The sequence below is a fragment of the Podarcis bocagei genome, assembly GCF_964188305.1.
Source record: "Podarcis bocagei genome assembly, chromosome: 6".
NCBI lineage: Eukaryota > Metazoa > Chordata > Lepidosauria > Squamata > Lacertidae > Podarcis > Podarcis bocagei.
Genome location: NC_138130.1, coordinates 98,923,501 through 98,941,503, shown reverse-complemented (window position 1 = coordinate 98,941,503; position 18,003 = coordinate 98,923,501). Strand labels below are relative to the sequence as shown.

The following is an 18,003-nucleotide window of genomic DNA, read 5'->3' as shown; positions in this document are numbered from 1 at the left end:
GTGCAATTATTTAGGGTGGCGATAAAACCCCCCGCAGATTTTAGAATTTTTTGGCCTGATTTCATTGATTATACAACAAAACTGAAATAATGAAATACCATCCCGGTTTACATTTTTATGTGGGTCTGGATACATTTGGTGGGTTCAATGAGTTACGATTTATTAGGCATTTTCGTGAAGCATCACAGATAACAATCGTCTTTTTATTTTGTATCAAATTTAAATGTGCAGTTATGATTAATTCCACTCACAGTTGTCAAAGTTCCCTTTGTAGAAGGATTGACTGCTAAACCGCTTGTGAAGATTGTAGCACTGCAAGGGGAATAGGGGGGGTCCAAATAACTCTCAGCACCCTTAACACACTACGGTTGCCAGGATTATTGCAGGATGGCATGAGCGTTTAAAGTGGTACAATACAGCTTTAAATGTACAGTGCAGATAGGACTTTGGCCTTTTTTGAAACGGTAAGATTTCACTGTCTTGAATTTTTGCATTTTTATTTTCATTGAATTTTGTATTTGTGTGTTAACTTCTGTGAGCCAGCTTGGGGACTTTCTTGCTGAAATAAACTCTTAACAATTAAGGATCACTTGCATTATTGGGATTGCAAACCTGACACAGCTCCAGGTTTGAGAATAAAGATTTCAGGTGACCCTGGTGCTATGTTTTAAATTGCTTCCCTATTGGCTGATACATAAGTTATTTAGTAGGTAAAGGACCCCTGGACGGTTAAGTCCAGTCTAAAGCGACTATGGGGTTGCGGCGCAGGAGCAGTCACCATTAGGAAAAAGAGGTTGGAATAGGCCAACGCAGACGCGGACTGTCCCTGGATCAAGTGACTTTTGTTCTTTAAGTTCTCTCAGTTCTTAACCTAGCTCAAGGCTGCCATCTGAAGTAGCCAGTTTTTTTAACTGAGAATCAATCACAGTCAGTCCATCAGTTGAAAAATATGACTTTAGAGCCGTCTTACCCAAAAATGGCAGCTAGGCATTCCGTTTTGGCAACTGTAACCTTGGTTTAAGGAGCCATTTGTCGCCCGGCTTATACATCTGAGTTTCTAACATTGGCTGCAACCAGCTCCACTCCCTGCTGTCTCCCAGAACCAGAAGAGACATGAAAAGGGCAGGGGAGAGGCTTCACGCAGGCGCAGTCTCATATTGCTTGGGCAAACCCTGAAGAGGAGGGGACTTAGGCAGGGACTTTTCAGTCTCGGCAACTGATGCATGGGGCAAGACCCAGCAGAGATGAGCTGGTGTGCTCAACATGTTTCTGCCAGTACAGTGGTACCTCAGGTTAAGTACTTAATTCATTCCAGAGGTCCGTTCTTAACCTGAAACTGTTCTTAACCTGAAGCACCACTTTAGCTAATGGGGCCTCCTGCTGCCGCCGCGCCACCAGAGCACGATTTCTGTTCTCATCCTGAAGCAAAGTTCTTAACCTGAAGCACTATTTCTGGATTAGCAGAGTCCGTAACCTGAAGCGTATGTAACCTGAAGTGTATGTAACCAGAGGTACCACTGTAAAGAGCTGGCTGGCTCACTCTTCAACAGTGTGCGTAAAACTGCCTGGGCCACACGCACCACAGCTCTGTGGCATCTGAAAGGCAGGGCAGCGGCGATGGCGACCCTCAAGCCTAAACAGTTAGTCACCACTGCTTTTAATCGGAGACACAAGGAGCTGAGATGGGGACCTTCCACGAGCCGCCAAGCTGTGCCCCCTCCCCAATTTCCTTCGACAAAGACTTCCAGAGCAGAGGTGGCCGGACGCAGCGAGGGACGAGGTCCACACAGGGCAGGGGGCTATGAAATTAAGGGCACACGGGTGAGTGTGTCATTTAATCCTGTCATATATTTTTTAAGGTTTTAGCGAAGGATTCCTCCCCTCCCCAAACACGCCCCTTGCTTGCCGTCCACCCGGCCCGCACAGATGTATCGCCAGCCGCATGCATTATGCAGGAGCGAAGAACGATCTGCAATTCCAATGAGCTGCGTTTTCCATCACTGGCCTTCGGCACCGAGCGGCGTTCCTGAAGAATGGAGCGAAAATCAAACGCGCGGCGGGGAGGGGCGGCTTTGAGAGGAGCAGCATGGCAGACTGTGCGGGCCCCTCACCCCCAAGATACACGTCACTGCGCTTTGCAAAGATTCCTGCCCCCCAAAACTGCTGACAAAACAACCGTAAAGGGCACCCCCCCCAAATATACACGGAGGGTTCGCGTCTATCTTGATCATGCAGCTAGACGATTTGTGTGGCAGGCAGGTCTCCCAACGGAGAACAGCTGGCTCTGTGCGCCTGGTGCTGAGGGGAGACGCTTTCTATCATGTCATCAGGAACAATCCATCAACTCTCAAGTGCCTCATTAAAGGCCTTTGGAGTCACATGATTCTCCCCGACGGTCAAACTGCTAAAGACGGAATCAAAGAGTGACAGAAAACGCAGGCGAGATGTCTCCCCTAAGGCCACCAATATGGATGTTTTTAAAGCCTCGTCAGCAGGATTCTAATTTCCGTTCAACATAACCTGGGTGGCAAGCATTCCTCCCTTGGGTCTCATCCCCAGCTGGAGGCAAGGCAGAGTTATCCACAGCTCCCCACAATCCTCTGGTTCCACTTTGAAGCCTCCCTGAGAATCAAACGTGGCACTATTATTATTATTATTATTATTATTATTATTATTATTATTATTATTATTATTATTATTATTATTATTTCTTTATATACTGCTTGATGCCAAAATAGCATTCTGAGCCGTGTACGTGTATGAAAAGCCAATTATACAAACAATAAAATATAAATTCAGGTTGTAAGACAGGGGTCGGCAAACTACGGTCCGTGGGCCGGATCCGGCCCAATTGCCCTCAGGATCCAGCCCGCGGACGTTCCATGGAACAGCGATTCTATTTGTTAATGTTTGGGGTTTTTTGGCGCCTTTTTTCGGCACCATTCCCCCCCCACACACACACCTCCTCCCCCACACACGCAGTCCAGCCCGTCGCAAGGTCTGGGGGACGGTGAACGGGCCCCCTTCAAAAAAAGTTTGCTAACCCCTGTTGTAAGCTCTTCGGGACAGAGACCTACACATTTTCGTTGCTTGCATTTATTTGTAGAAGCGCTGTGTACAGTGATGGAAACAGTGTGGTGTAGTGGTTAGAGTGTCAGACTAGGACCTGGAAGAGCAGGGTTCAAAACCCCCACATGGCCGTGAAACTCACTTGGTGAATCTTGAGCCAGCCACTGCCTCTCAGTCTAATCTACCTCACAGGGTTGCTGCGGGGGTTAAATGAGATGGGTGAGGTTACCTGAGTTATTTGGAGGAAAAGGGTGGGGGTATAAACGCAATAAACAAACGAACTGCAAATAATCCGAATTATGCCACACAATTGCGAGAATTAGTATCAAAGTCCAGAATCTACTACCCTGAAAAACTTGAACCCAGGGCTTTGAAGTTTATAGATTTTATGGATACAGAAACTATACAAAGAACAAAATATCACATACGGGCCACATCTGGTCACATTTTCGAAGCTACGGGAAGACCCATCGGGATTCCCAGTAGCCCAAGGATATAATTTTGGTGTTCAGCGAAGTTGGTTGTTCCAACACAAGCACAACACAGTATGTAAAAGATGCAGATCTTTGCAAAATTGATCAGCCTGCATAATTCATTAGCATCACGAAATCTGGAAGAATTTGGGTTCTTTCTGAAGCATGTGCACAGCCCTCTGTTTCCACCACGGTCCCAAGATAGACATTATTGTGGTCATCTGCAGCAAAGGAGTCTCTGTGTGAACATCTGCTTGCATATAGTTTCTGTGCACACCCAATTGTGCCAAGATGCCCGTAATATGTAGAAGGGTATCTAGATTATTAGACATGGGGGAAATGGGGCAGCTGTTCCAAAGAACTGCAAAATTTCTACCGGCTAAAAATAAAACTAAAAACCAGGGGTTCCATTAAGCTTTTGATACTTGGCTTAAAAGGGAATATGGTTCTCGTTAGAGATGCTGGCAAAACATGCGGGACTCAGGCCCAGGAACAAATTTAAGGGGTTTGGGTAATGGTCGCCTCATAGTGAAGACAAACATTATAAGGTCCTCAGTTCTTCTCTGCCTCAGATTAAAAATCAGAGATGGAGAAGGCTGCCCAATTTATCTCAACCCATCCAACCAACCTCAGAATGGTTGGTTGGTGTTAGAAACTCATACATGAGGGAAAAGAAGGCACCTTTTAACATATGTGGTGGACTTGTAAAGCAGTAAAAGAATTCTGGGAGATGATCTATAATGAACTGAAAAAAATGTTTAAAATAACTTTTTCTTTAAAAAAAACAAAACCCCAAAGCTTTTCTTCTAGGAATTCTAGGTGCCGAAATACTAACAGATCAGAAAAGACATTTATGTACACGACCACTGCTGCTCGGAAAGAAGACAGAGTCTTTACCACACAAGAAGGGCAGATTAAGTTGATGGACTATGTCAAAATGGCAAAAATGACCGGAAGAATCAGAAATCAGGAAGATCAAAACTTTAATAAGGAATGCGGATGGAAAATATCATTTACCTTAAAAACCATTGTTAAACAATTAAAATTATTAGTAGGGTTGAAATAATACTTGTAGTTTAACGTTGAATTATGGTTGTAATGGAAATTTAATAGATTTAATAAAGAAGATGCAAGACGAAAAGGTTAACTAAGGACCCACAAAGAGGAGGGGGGAATTCAAGGGGAATCTACAGAATTCTCTTTTTATTTTGGTTGTTTGACAATTGTTTGTAAATTTCAGAATCCAGCCCAGGCAAGATAAATCTTGCTGATCCCTGCTCTATCTGTCTCCTTCCCTGTCTGCTGAGTGGCACACCCACAATCCTGATTCTTATGGCTAGGGCTGGGCGATGTATCAATACATCCAAAATTGGTCTGAAGTTCATGTTGTGGAAACAGTTTCATAATACAATGTGGTACCTTGGTTCTCAAACGCCTTGGTGCTTGAACAACTTGGAATCCAAATATTGCAAACCCAGAAGTAAGTGTTCCGGTTTGCAAACTTTTTTCAGAAGCCGAACATGCTCCGTTTTGAGTGTTACGCTTCCGTTTTGAGTGCCACACTTCCGTTTTGAGGGTTACACTGAAGTCTGTCCGTTTTTGCTGTTTATTTTGCATTTCTGCTTTTGAGGCTTTTTTGTTTTGTTTCTGTGACTGTGTGGAACCCAGTTCAGCTACTGATTGATTGACTGTGTGACTGCAGTACATTGCTTATTGCTTTCATTTTATAGATCAACGGTCTCGTTAGATAGTAAAATTCATGTTAAATTGCTGTTTTAGGGGTTGTTTTTAAAAGTCTGGAACGGATTAATCCGTTTTGCATTACTTTCTATGGGGAAAGCACACCTTGGTTTTGGAACGCTTTGGTTTTGGAACGGACTTCCGGATCGGATTCGTTTGAGAACCAAGGTACCACTGTATTCAATGTGGCGATACCTTGCGAATCATGATGAGTGCGCATGGGTGACAGAGGAGGGCTGGGGAGTCGAGAAGCAGGCAGGGAGGGGTGTCTCTGGGAGTTGGCAACCCCACACCCTGGCCCTAGGAATGCTTATTCAGAAGCGAGCCTCGCTGAGTTGTTCCACAATAAGCCTGCTTCTGTTCTGCCTTCGCTTTCACATCATGCCCCAAAGCCCAATCGTAGCCGCAGGGATTCCCGGAACCATTTCCCCTGGATTAGGCAGCTAAATCACAAATTAGGGAGCTCCCTCACACAAGCGCAAATCAAATCTTGCCAGCTGTCAGGGAAGTTTAATAACGCAAGGGGCGAGAGAAAGCAGCCTTTAAAATTGGCCGGGGGGGGGAGATTTTTTCACAGCTAGTCTTTTGAGGGCACTGAGGAATGAGTGAATCACCGCAGAAGAGGACTGCAAGGGTTGAAATGGCAAGCCTGGAGTGCAAAGGAATCAGGACGCACACCTCTGTTCACAGATATCCGGGCTTCTCAAATGACAAGAGGAGTGATGCTTAGGCTAGGGATGAATGCGCCCATTTCACCCCGAAAGGCAATGAAGAATGGGCAGGAGAGAGAGAGGAACAGACCTGTGCTTTTTCGCAGAAATTTTTCCACCACTATAAATCACCGGTCAGCAAGCTTTTTCAGCAGGGGGCCGGTCCACTGTCCCTCAGACCTTGTGGGGGGCCGGACTATACAGTGGTACCTCAGGTTAAGTACTTAATTCGTTCCGGAGGTCCGTTCTTAACCTGAAACTGTTCTTAACCTGAAGCACCACTTTAGCTAATGGGGCCTCCTGCTGCTGCCATGCCGCAGGAGCACGATTTCTGTTCTCATCCTGAAGCAAAGTTCTTAACCTGAAGCACTATTTCTGGGTTAGCGGAGTCTGGAACCTGAAGCGTATGTAACCTGAAGCGTATGTAACCTGAGGTACCACTATATTTGGAAGGGGGAAAATTAACGAATTCCTATGCCCCACAAATAACCGAGATGCATTTTAAATAAAAGCACACATTCTACTCATGGAAAAACACCAGGAAATAACCCAGAGATGCATTTTAAATAAAAGGACACATTCGACTCATGTAAAAACACGCAACTTGATAGTCTGCTCTTAAAATAGTCCTGGATAATATATCCACCTTTCCTCATAGCATCTGCTGCCCTAATTTAAAACTTCCTGTCCAACACAGCCATGATTTTCTTCAAAGAAAAACCCTCAAAATTGAGAAAAGGCTGGTAAATCTTAAAACTGATAAGCAACTTAGGGGATAGATGGCTAAGTTTGTGGCTTTGAGAGACAATTAGTCTTGCATGTGTCATCTTCTTGTCATGACATCTGAAACATGTGGACTTTGTGTAAACTTTTGAATCGGGAGGGTATTTCGCTGCTCTGTAAATTGAATTTGACCCAATTTTTAGCATGTGCGTTTGACTACAATTTAGTTAATGGGAAAAAATGTACTATTTTGGTTTTATGTGCTGTATAGCTGTCAGAATTTTGACCCGTTGCTTAAGAGCTTTTGAACTAAAGGGAAAGGTAAATAACTTTTATATACCACACTGTGCACTTTCTATTCAAACAAATGCAAATCTCTACTTGGGGATTAATTTCCTCGGGACACTTGTAGAAATGTTTTGAGACATGGCAACTCGACAGCGTGCCACTCTGCTTACATTATTTAGATTTCAAGGGGCGGGGGTGGAAATAAGACCCTGAGAACTATTAACACATTAAATTGATGGTGCATAAATACAGTATATGTGCTTCTGGGGGATAGTTGCCTAAAAAAATGGTTTATCCTGTACTATATCCATTTATTCATTGTGCTATTAATTAAACACTTTTAAGCTGTGCATTTATAGCTTGGGTAGGCAAACTAAGTCCTGGGAGCTGAATCTGGCCCCATTGCCTTCTAAATCCGGCCCACGGACGGTCCGGGCATCAGCGTGTTTTTACATGAGTAGAATGTGTCCTTTTATTTAAAATTCATCTCTGGCTTATTTGTGGGGCCTACCTGGTGTTTTTACATGAGTAGAATATGTGTTTTTAATTAAAATGCATCTCTGGGTTATTTGTGGGGCATACAAATTCGTTCTTTCCCCCCCCAAAAAAAAATATAGTCCGGCTCCCCACAAGTTCTGAGGGACAGTGGACCAGCCCGTTGCTGAAAAAGTTTGCTGACCCCTGCTTTAGGAAGAACTTTCTGATGGTTCAACAGTGGAACGGTCTCCCTCGATTTAATACGATTCTATTAAATGTAAGGGCCTTTCCACACTTACAGAGGTGTTCCTCTAACTCAGCAATTCTATGTAAGAGTTGGTTTCGAAATGGTCAAAACTATCGACAATTTTATATTCATTGCTTTTGTAAACTGCTTTGAGGTACTGCTTTTACAACCAAGTGGTATATGAATTGTATGAAATAAATACACACAAAAACACACCATTTTTCATTCCTGAACACCCTGGTCTGACGGAAGAGTCCTGTATGAATCCGCAACTAGCACGTTGCATTTTTCAACACACAGACACAAACACTGTTTCCCTCGCTTGGCTTGTTCTGCTGCACCCAGAAAAGCTCGCTAAGACTTTTGAGTTAATTTCCCCCCCTTCTATACATTGTGTGCCTATTCGACACAGATATGACACGAAGCCTCTTACAAAATTGTTCCAGTGCAGATTTATCCCGCCAACTACGGTCGCTAAAGGAAATCTCCGGTGTGTGAACACAATTGGATGGGATAAAAAATGCAGCGCTCGACAGATTCTCTAAGCAAGACCCCCACCTGCCCGAACCCCCACCCCCACGCTGCCTTGCCCCTGGCAATCCCTTAGGGCACATTTGCCTCTCCCAATATAGATTTCTGGAATGGGGTTATGCAAAACAGCTCCTTCTTCACTCTTAATTAATATATAATTCACATGCCCCCGTCTCTGAAGGCCGCCGGGAAGATGACATCAATCAGAGATAAGTCGTTTGCAATTTAAAGATAATCTTTGGGGTAAAGCAGCATGGTGTTAGTGAACTATCCTAAGGGACCAACTAAGTTAGTTCTTGGTATGAGCTTTCGTGTGCATGCACACGAAAGCTCATACCAAGAACTAACTTAGTTGGTCTTTAAGGTGCTACTGGAAGGAATTTTTTTATTTTGACTATGGCAGACCAACACGGCTACCTATCTACTATCCTAAGGGAAACAGTCTATACTAAGGTGGGGGGGGGTGCCAATTTTTTTCCCTACCCAAGAGGAAAGGAGCTGGAAGGGGGTGTAGTTCAGTGGAGGAACAGTCCTAAAGACCCTTGCAAAATTTGTATTTTCCCAGGTTGCAGGTGCTGGGAAAAGACCTTTGACAGAGTCCCAGGAGGTGGCCTGGCTATCAAAGCAAACAGCACAAAGCTACGTAGGGCTTTGTTTTTAAAGCATAAAGCACTTTTTGATTTTCGGCTTGCTCTATGCTATGTGACTCAGCCTCGTAAGGAGAGAGCGGCTGGATTAGACCAGATCTTCATCGCACTTCCCTTCATCTATTCCAATTTCGGATGTTTCCGAGCTGCCTTTCAAAACGACAGCCTTCCTAATGCCACTAAATTAAACAAGTACACCATTTCGGTGTTTTTTTTTTATAAAAAAAGCAACGACATGCAACATTAAAAGGCATAATTCAAATGTCAACAGAACAGAACAAATCCAGTACAATTCAAAGCATACCGACAAAAAACAACAAGAATTGATACAGTAAATAAAATAAAGCAGTATAATAAATTAAAGACAAGGGGAATTGGTTGAGCTTTTACAGCTTCCTTTGCAACTTGCAACTGAAGGAGCCAGCTGTGTGGAAGAGAATGGCACAGGCTGGGAGCCAACACTGAAAAGGCCCCGTCTCCAGTGTCTGAAATTAACCAGAGTTTCCAACAGTTGCGACCAAGACAAGATGGCTGCCTGAGCACCAGAATGGCACTGGCATCTCCACCATCTGAAGGAGCATGCCTGGGGATCATTGGATCTTGACTGTTTTCACACACTGATACCACCACATCCTGCAGAATTCTGGAAACAAAGCCTTACGAGGAGCGCTTGAAGGAGTGGGTATACAAAAAATTAGAACATCGTGGAAAAGTTCATTTATTTCAGTAATTCAACTTAAAGGGTGAAACTAATATATGAGATAGACTCATGACATGCAAAGCGAGATATGTCAAGCCTTTATTTGTTATGATTGTGATGAAAACCCCAAATTAACAATCTCAGAAAATTAGAATATTGTGAGAAGGTGCAGTAGCTATTCAATCCATAACACCTGCAATGGGTTCCTGAGCCTTTAAATGGTCTCTCAGTCTGGTTCAGTAGGAAGCACAATCATGGGGAAGGCTGCTGACCTGGCAGTTGATCAGTTGAATTACTGAAATAAATGAACTTTTCCAAGATATTCTAATTTTTCGAGTTTCACCTGTATCAAACCTGGAAAAGAGGAGACTAAGAGGAGATAAGATAGCCATATTCAACTATCTCAAGGGCTATCACATGGAATAGGGAGCATGCTTGTTTTCTCCTTCTCTGGAAGGTAGGACTCGAACCCATAGCTTCAAGTTACAAGAAAGGAAATTCCGACTGAACATTCAAAAAAACTTTCTGACAATAAGAGCTGTTCAGCAGTGGAACAGACTCTTACAAGAGCTGGTGGACTCTCCTTCTTTGGAAGCTTTTCGGCAGAGGTTGGATGGCCATCTATCCTGGATACTTTAGCTGAGATTCCTGCATTGCAGAGGGGTTGAACTAGATAACCCTCGGGGTCTCTGTTAGAATTCCTGCTCCCTGATTGCAGTCATGGGATTGTTGTCTTTCACATGACGGTGCATGTTTTGACTCCACAGAGTGGGAAGTGACGGAGACAGGATGTTTGTGTTACTGTGTTCCGTGAAGTGGGACTATTGTCCTTTGTTCTTTTTCTCTTTGCTGTCTGATGCTAAAGAGAGAGAGGGAGCCATGTTGCAGTGCTCCGTGTGTGTTTATGTGTAAATAAAGTAGATTAGCCAAAACGCTGAGTTGCTGAGGTTTGTTACGCATGATGCGCAAACTCTGCAGATCCCTAAGTGTGCCAGTGTCAGTTGGCATCGGTCGCTGCGATATTCAGGCTGAAGAAAGCTTTTGAAGCTCCCGAACAATCTAGCAGGAGGGAGAGAACATGGCAGTTGGGCATGTGTCTCTGCCAGGGTCCTACTCGAGTGTAGGATTAACTCCTGACAGTCCCTTCCAACTCTTAAGATTCTACAGTGGTACCTCGGGTTACATACGCTTCAGGTTACAGATGCTTCAGCTTACAGACTACACTAACCCAGAAATATTACCTCGGGTTAAGAACTTTGCTTCAGGATGAGAACAAAAATTGTGTGGCGGCGGCACAGAAGCAGCGGGATGCCCCATTAGCTAAAGTGGTGCTTCAGGTTAAGAACAGTTTCAGGTGAAGAACAGACCTCCAGAACGAATTAAGTTCTTAACCTGAGGTACCAATGTATATCAGTTACACAGTGGTGCCTCGCAAGATGAAATTAATTCATTCCGCAAGTTTTTTCTTCTTGCGAGTTTTTCGTCTTGCGAAGCACGGTTTCCCATAGGAATGCATTGAAAATCAATCAATGCGTTCCTATGGAAACCGCCTTCAGACCAGGTCCGGGGACAGTCTGTCCCCCGACCTCGTCTGAAGGCTGGGAGGGACGGACAAGGGCTTTTCTTCCCACCGCCAGCCTTCAGAAGGCTATTCTGTAGGCTGGCGATGGGAAGAAAATCCCTTCTACCCACCTCCCGCCCCGCAAGCTCCGGGGACAGGAGCGCTTTGCTGCCGACCGCCAGCATTTTAAAAGCCCCCGCTGTCCCAGGGCGATTTTAAAATGCTGGCGGGCAGCAGCGAAGCCTCCGCTGTCCCGGGGCGATTTTAAAATGCTGGCGGGCGGCAGCGAAAGCTTCGCTGCCGCCCGCCAGCATTTTAAGATCGCCCGGGACAGCGGAGAAGTCTCCGCTGCCCCGGGGGCTTTTAAAATGTTGGGGGTCGGCAGCGAAAGCTTCGCTGCCGCCCGCCAGCATTTTAAGATCACCCGGGACAGCGGAGAAGTCTCCGCTGTCCCGGGAAGGCAGGCGGGGGGGGAGCAAAGACTTTTGCCCCCCACCGGCCTTCAGAAGAGGTCCAGGACCTCTTCTGAAGGCCGGCGGTGGGCGAAAGTCTTTGCTCCCAACCGCCAGCATTTTAAAAGAGGTCCCCGGAGATTTCCCTATGGGCTTTCTTCTTGCGAAGCAAGCCCATAGGGAAATTCATCTTGCGGAACGACTCAAAAACGGAAAACTCTTTCGTCTTGCGAGTTTTTCGTTTTGCGAGGCGTTCGTCTTGCGAGGCACTACTGTATTTTACCTGCACAATTGGAAGCACTATGATACCACCTTAACAGCCATCGCTTCCCCCCCAAAAGTCCTGGAAACTGTAGTTTAAGGGCGTTGATAGTTGCTAGGGGACACCCAATTCTTTCAGACAGCTGCAACTCCCAGAATGGTTTCACAGCTAATACCTCTTCTGATTGGACCTGGTTTTTATTTTATTTTTATTGGGGGGGGGTGGAACGGAGTGGCTGGAATCCCGAAGAGCAGAACTTTTGGACTGCAAGCCATTTGTTGCTGGTTCTGCTTGCAATATTCTAGCACTGATGAAAGGAGACCCAGGAAAACAGAACAGCTTGCACATAAATAAAATAGCCTCCCTTTTGCTCTGATGCCTTTGGAGCGCTCCGAATGGAGAATCTTACTGTTCATAAAAAGGTTCATAACCTTTTTTCAAAAAAAACTCTGCTTCATGGAGATCAGCTTCTGCCAATCACAGCTGTTTCGTCGTGAAAGCCCCTCCTGCTGACTGAGGAGCTTAGGGCCGCTGTCCCAAATCAAATATTGAAACCCCCGCAGCCGAATATAATAATTAAGACACATAACTTACTGTCCTTGCAGAAACTTGAAACAGATGGTGTCTCGTGCCAAAAAGGGTGGAAGGAAAATGAGCTGGGGCAGAAGAAAACAATTTATTATTATTGCCTAAGCTTTAGATCAAGGGACGCGGGTGGCGCTGTGGGTTAAACCACAGAGCCTAGGACTTGCCGATCGGAAGGTCGGCAGTTTGAATCCCCGCGACGGGGTGAGCTCCCGTTGCTCAGTTCCTGCTCCTGCCAACCTAGCAGTTCGAAAGCACGTCAAAGTGCAAGTAGATAAATAGGTACCACTCCGGCGGGAAGGTAAACGGCGTTTCCATGTGCTGCTCTGGTTTGCCAGAAGCGGCTTAGTCATGCTGGCCACATGACCCGGAAGCTGTACGCCGGCTCCCTCGGCCAATAACGTGAGATGAGCGCCGCAACCCCAGAGTCGGCCACAACTGGACCTAATGGTCAGGGGTCCATTTACCTTTACCTAAGCTTTAGATCAGCAGGTTAATCAACTAGAATGCCGAGTTGCTTTCCTTTTCGAAGCAAAAGCCAAGATGTCCAAGGGGAAGAAGGCCAAGGGGAAGAAGGTGGCTCCGGCCCCTGCTGTGGTCAAGAAACTGGAGGCCAAGAAGGTTGTACAGTGGTGCCTCGCAAGATGAAAAGAATCCATTCTGTGATTCTCTTCATCTAGCGGTTTTTTCGTCTTGCGAAGCAAGACCATTGACGGATTAGAGGATTAGCGCTATTAGCGGCTTTTAGCGGCTTATCTGCTGATCGGATCAGCTGATAAGCGGCTTAGCGGCTTAGAAAAAGGGGGGGAGGAAAAAAAACCAGCAGGAACTCGCAAGACATTGTCGTCTTGCAAAGCAAGCCCATAGGAAATTGGTTTTGCGAAGCACCTCCAAAACGGAAAACTCTTTCGTCTAGCGAGTTTTCCGTCTTGCGAGGCATTCGTCTTGCGGGGCACCACTGTAAATCCTCTCTTTGAGAACAGGCCCAAGAATTTCGGCATCGGGCAGGACATTCAGCCCAAACGGGACCTGACTCGCTTTGTGAAATGGCCTCGTTATATCCGACTTCAACGCCAAAGAGCCAACCTCTACAAAAGGTTGAAGGTGCCTCCAGCAGTTAACCAGTTCACTGAAGCATTGGGCCATCAGACAGCTTCTCATCTTCTGAAATGGGCGCACAAATACAGGCCTGAGACGAAGCAGGAGAAGAAGCAGAGGCTGCTGGTCCGTGCAGAGCAAAAGGCTGCATGGAAAGGCGACGCCTCTATCAGAGCAGGTGTCAACACCATTAGAAATGTATCCAAGGCAGCTGTCTACCAGCTCCACCTGGTACGCAGGCTAAGACCCTACCTGCCCGTGGACTGTCTCGCCAGAGTGGTGCATGCTCTGGTTATCTCCCGCTTGGACTACTGCAATGCTCTCTATGTGGGGCTACCTTTGAAGGTGACCCAGAAACTACAACTAATCCAGAATGCGGCAGCTAGACTGGTGACTGGGGGCAGCCAGTGAGACAATATAACACCGGTCTTGAAAGACCTACATTGACTCCCAGTACGTTTCCAAGCACAATTCAAAGTGTTGGTGCTGACCTTGAAAGCCCTAAACGGCCTTGGTCCAGTATACCTGAAGCAAAGTCTCCACCCCATCGTTCTGCCCAGACGCTGAGGTCCAGCGCCGAGGGCCTTCTGGTGGTTCCCTCATTGCGAGAAGCAAAGCTACGGGGAACCAGGCAGAGGGCCTTCTCGGTAGTGGCGCCCGCCCTGTGGAACGCCCTCCCATCAGATGTCAAAGAGATAAACAACTACCTAACATTCAGAAGACATCTTAAGGCAGCCCTGTTCAGGAAAGTTTTTAATGTGTGACATCTTAGTGTATTTTTGGTCTTTGTGGAAGCCGCCCAGAGTGGCTGGGGAAACCCAGCCAGATGGGTGGGGTACAAATAATAAATTATTATTATTATTACTATTACAACTCTGGTGGAGAACAAGAAGGCGCAGCTGGTGGTGATCGCACATGATGGAGACCCCGTTGAGCTGGTAGTTTTCCTGCCTGCCTTGTGCAGAAAAATGGGCGTGCCCTATTGCATCATCAAAGGCAAGGCAAGGGCCGCCTTGTCCACTGAAAGAGCTGTACCTGTGTTGCCTTCACTCAGGTTAATTCCGAGGACAAGGGAGCTCTAGCTAAACTCGTGGAAGCTGTCAAGACCAACTACAATGAGATATACGACGAGATTCGTCGTCAGTGGGGCGGCAATCATCTGGGGCCGAAGTCAGTGGCCCACATTGCTAAGCTTGAAAAAGCCAAGGCTAAAGAACTGGCCACTAACCTTGGTTAGATGGATCAGATTTGCCTCAAGAAGTTATTCCCATAAAAATAAAATACAGTGGTGCCCCGCAAGATGAATGCCTCGCAAGACAGAAAACTCGCTAGACGAAAGAGTTTTCCATTTTGGAGATGCTTCGCAAAACGAATTTCCTATGGGCTTGCTTCGCAAGACGACAATGTCTTGCGAGTTCCTGCTGGTTTTTTTTCCTCCCCCCCCCCCTTTTTCTAAGCCGCTAAGCCGCTTATTAGCTGATCCAATCCGCAGATAAGCTGCTAAAAGCCGCTAAAAGCCGCTAATAGCGCTAATCCGTCAATAGGCTTGCTTCGCAAGATGAAAAAACCGCTAGACGAAGAGAATCACAGAACGGATTCTTTTCGTATTGCGAGACACCACTGTACTGCAAAAAAACAAAAACAAAACTAGAATGCAGAGTTGAAAATGGAAGATGGTAGACTCTCCTTCATTGGAGGTTTCCAAACAGAGGTTGGGTGGCCTCCTGTCAGGGTGTTCTTTAGCTGTGATTCCCACATTGCGGGGGGTTGGTCTAGATGACCCTTGGATCCCCTTTCCAACCCTACATTTCTATGATTCTACGTTAGAATGAAGGCCAAACAAATGCAGTAGGGCTTACTTCTGAGAGTACAATATGACTGCAGCCATAAACAGATTTCGACTAGCGACATAAATCCAGGTTTTGTTTCCAGTCTAGCGGAAAAGCCATTCTGTTTTAATAGACAAAAACAAAACCCTTTTAAAACCTGCTTCTTTTTAAAAATAAGCATAAGCACTCTCTCCTAGCCCAGAGGGAAGCAGCCTTAGCAAACCACAAGCATGGCGCTGTTAAATGTGTCTCATCATCACAAGCCGAACTCACCAGGAGGCAAAGGAATAAGAGGATGAAACGCTAACTTGATATGACTCAAGGTCAGCGATAAAATTTCCCTTCAAGATGCTTGGAGGTTCAATTCATTATGAATCAAAAACAGGAGAGTGGGAATGAGAGGGAGTGGTGGGAGATGGTATCCCCGGAATGCACAATACGAGGCCTCCTACGCTCTTCATCCACATTTGGATTAAAATATTCCGTCCATGAAAAGGCCGTATGTAAAACAAACCAGGAAAAACAGGAGTGTTTTGCTCAGAGGTGGACCCCATCGACGTCAGCAAGACTTGCCCTCAAATTAACTCACCCAGGACTGCAGCATGTTATGAATGAATAGTTATTTCCATATATATGTTTAAGCAGTATCAGGCTTCAAAAGTTGCCAGTTTTCGGACTCCACGCATCTCAGTGTACCAGATGCAACACAGAGCCACTGTAGCGACGGTCAGCCTTTTCGAATCTGGCGCCTCTTCCAAGTCATAGAATCATAGAGTTGCAAGAGACCACAAGGGCCATCGAGTCCAACCCCCTGCCAAGCAGGAAACACCATCAGAGCACTCCTGACATATGGTTGTCAAGCCTCTGCTTAAAGACCTCCAAAGCAGGAGACTCCACCACACTCCTTGGCAGCAAATTCCACTGTCGAACAGCTCTTACTGTCAGGAAGTTCTTCCTAATGTTTAGGTGGAATCTTCTTTCTTGTAGTTTGGATCCATTGCTCCGTGTCCGCTTCTCTGGAGCAGCAGAAAACAACCTTGCTCCCGCCTCTATGTGACATCCTTTTATATATTTGAACATGGCTATCATATCACCCCTTAACCTCCTCTTCTCCAGGCTAAACATGCCCAGCTCCCTTAGCCGTTCCTCATAAGGCATCGTTTCCAGGCCTTTGACCATTTTGGTTGCCCTCCTCTGGACACGTTCCAGTTTGTCAGTGTCCTTCTTGAACTGTGGTGCCCAGAACTGGACACAGTACTCCAGGTGAGGTCTGACCAGAGCAGAATACAGTGGCACTATTACTTCCCTTGATCTAGATGCTATACTCCTATTGATGCAGTCCAGAATTGCATTGGCCTTTTTAGCTGCCGCGTCACACTGTTGGCTCATGTCAAGTCCCCTCAGCCCCAGTCAGGGTGGCTTGGTAATAATACAGTGGTACCTCGGGTTAAGTACATAATTTATTCCAGAGGTCTGTACGTAACCTGAAACTGTTCTTAACAAGAAGCACCACTTTAGCTAATGGGGCCTCCTGCTGCAGCCGCGCCGCCAGACCACAATTTCTGTTCTCATCCTGAAGCAAAGTTCTTAACCTGAATCACTATTTCTGGGTTAGCGGAGTCTGTAACCTGAAGCGTATGTAACCTGAAGCGTATGTAACCGGAGGTACCACTGTAATAATCATAATCATAATCATAATAACAATTTATTATTTATACCCCGCCCATCTGGCTGAGTTTCCCCAGCCATTCTGGGCAGCTTCCAATCAAGCATTAAAAACAATACAGCATTAAATATTAAAAACTTCCCTGAACACGGCTGCTTTCAGGTGTCTTTTAAAGATAAGATAGCTGCTTATTTCCTTCACATATGAAGGGAGGGTGTTCCACAGGGTGGGCGCCACTACCGAGAAGGCCCTCTGCCTGGTTTCCTGTAACCTCACTTCTTGCAGGAAGGGAACCGCCAGAAGGCCCTCGGAGCTGGACCTCAGTGTCCGGGCTGAACGATGGGGGTGGAGACGCTCCTTCAGGTATACAGGACCGAGGCTGTTTAGGGCTTTAAAGGTCAGCACCAACACTTTGAATTGTGCTCAGAAACATACTGGGAGCCAATGTAGATCTCTCAGGACCGGTGTTATGTGGTCCCGGCGGCCACCCCCAGTCACCAGTCTAGCTGCCGCATTCTGGATTAATTGCAGTTTCCGGGTCACCTTCAAAGGTAGCCCCACGTAGAGCGCCTGGCAGTAGTCCAAGAGGGAGATAACCAGAGCATGCACCACTCTGGCAAGGCAGTCTGTGGGCAGACAGGGTCTCATCCTGCATACCAGAGGGAGCTGGTAGACCATGGTGCGCCTCCATGGACAGCTGTGAGTCCAAAATGACTCCCAGGCTGCACACCTGGTCCTTCAGGGGCACAGTAACCCCTGTATGCCAGCTCCCTCGGCCAATAAAGCGAGATGAGTGCCGCAACCCCAGAGTCGGCCACGACTGGACCTAATGGTCAGGGGTCCCTTTACCTTATCAGCCACTTGCAAGCAAGTGAAGATGGTTGGGTACCAGGATGACGCCTGACGTCTCCCCATCTGGAGATGCACGCCTGGGGATCCTTGGAT

At 46.3% G+C, this 18,003-nt stretch overlaps 1 protein-coding gene across 2 annotated transcripts in view; it reads right to left on the bottom strand.

Annotated features, from left to right (window-relative positions):
- Window positions 1-18,003, bottom strand: part of PAK1 (p21 (RAC1) activated kinase 1) — a 118,074-nt gene that overhangs the window by 83,957 nt on the left and 16,114 nt on the right. Inside the window, exon 2 of one of the 2 annotated variants that reach the window (XM_081197395.1) lies at window positions 12,475-12,536. The exons of the other annotated variant lie outside the window; for it this stretch is intronic. The gene's annotated coding sequence lies outside the window, so the exon portion shown is untranslated. The remainder of the gene's footprint in view (window positions 1-12,474; window positions 12,537-18,003) is intronic. 2 annotated transcript variants of the gene reach the window in all.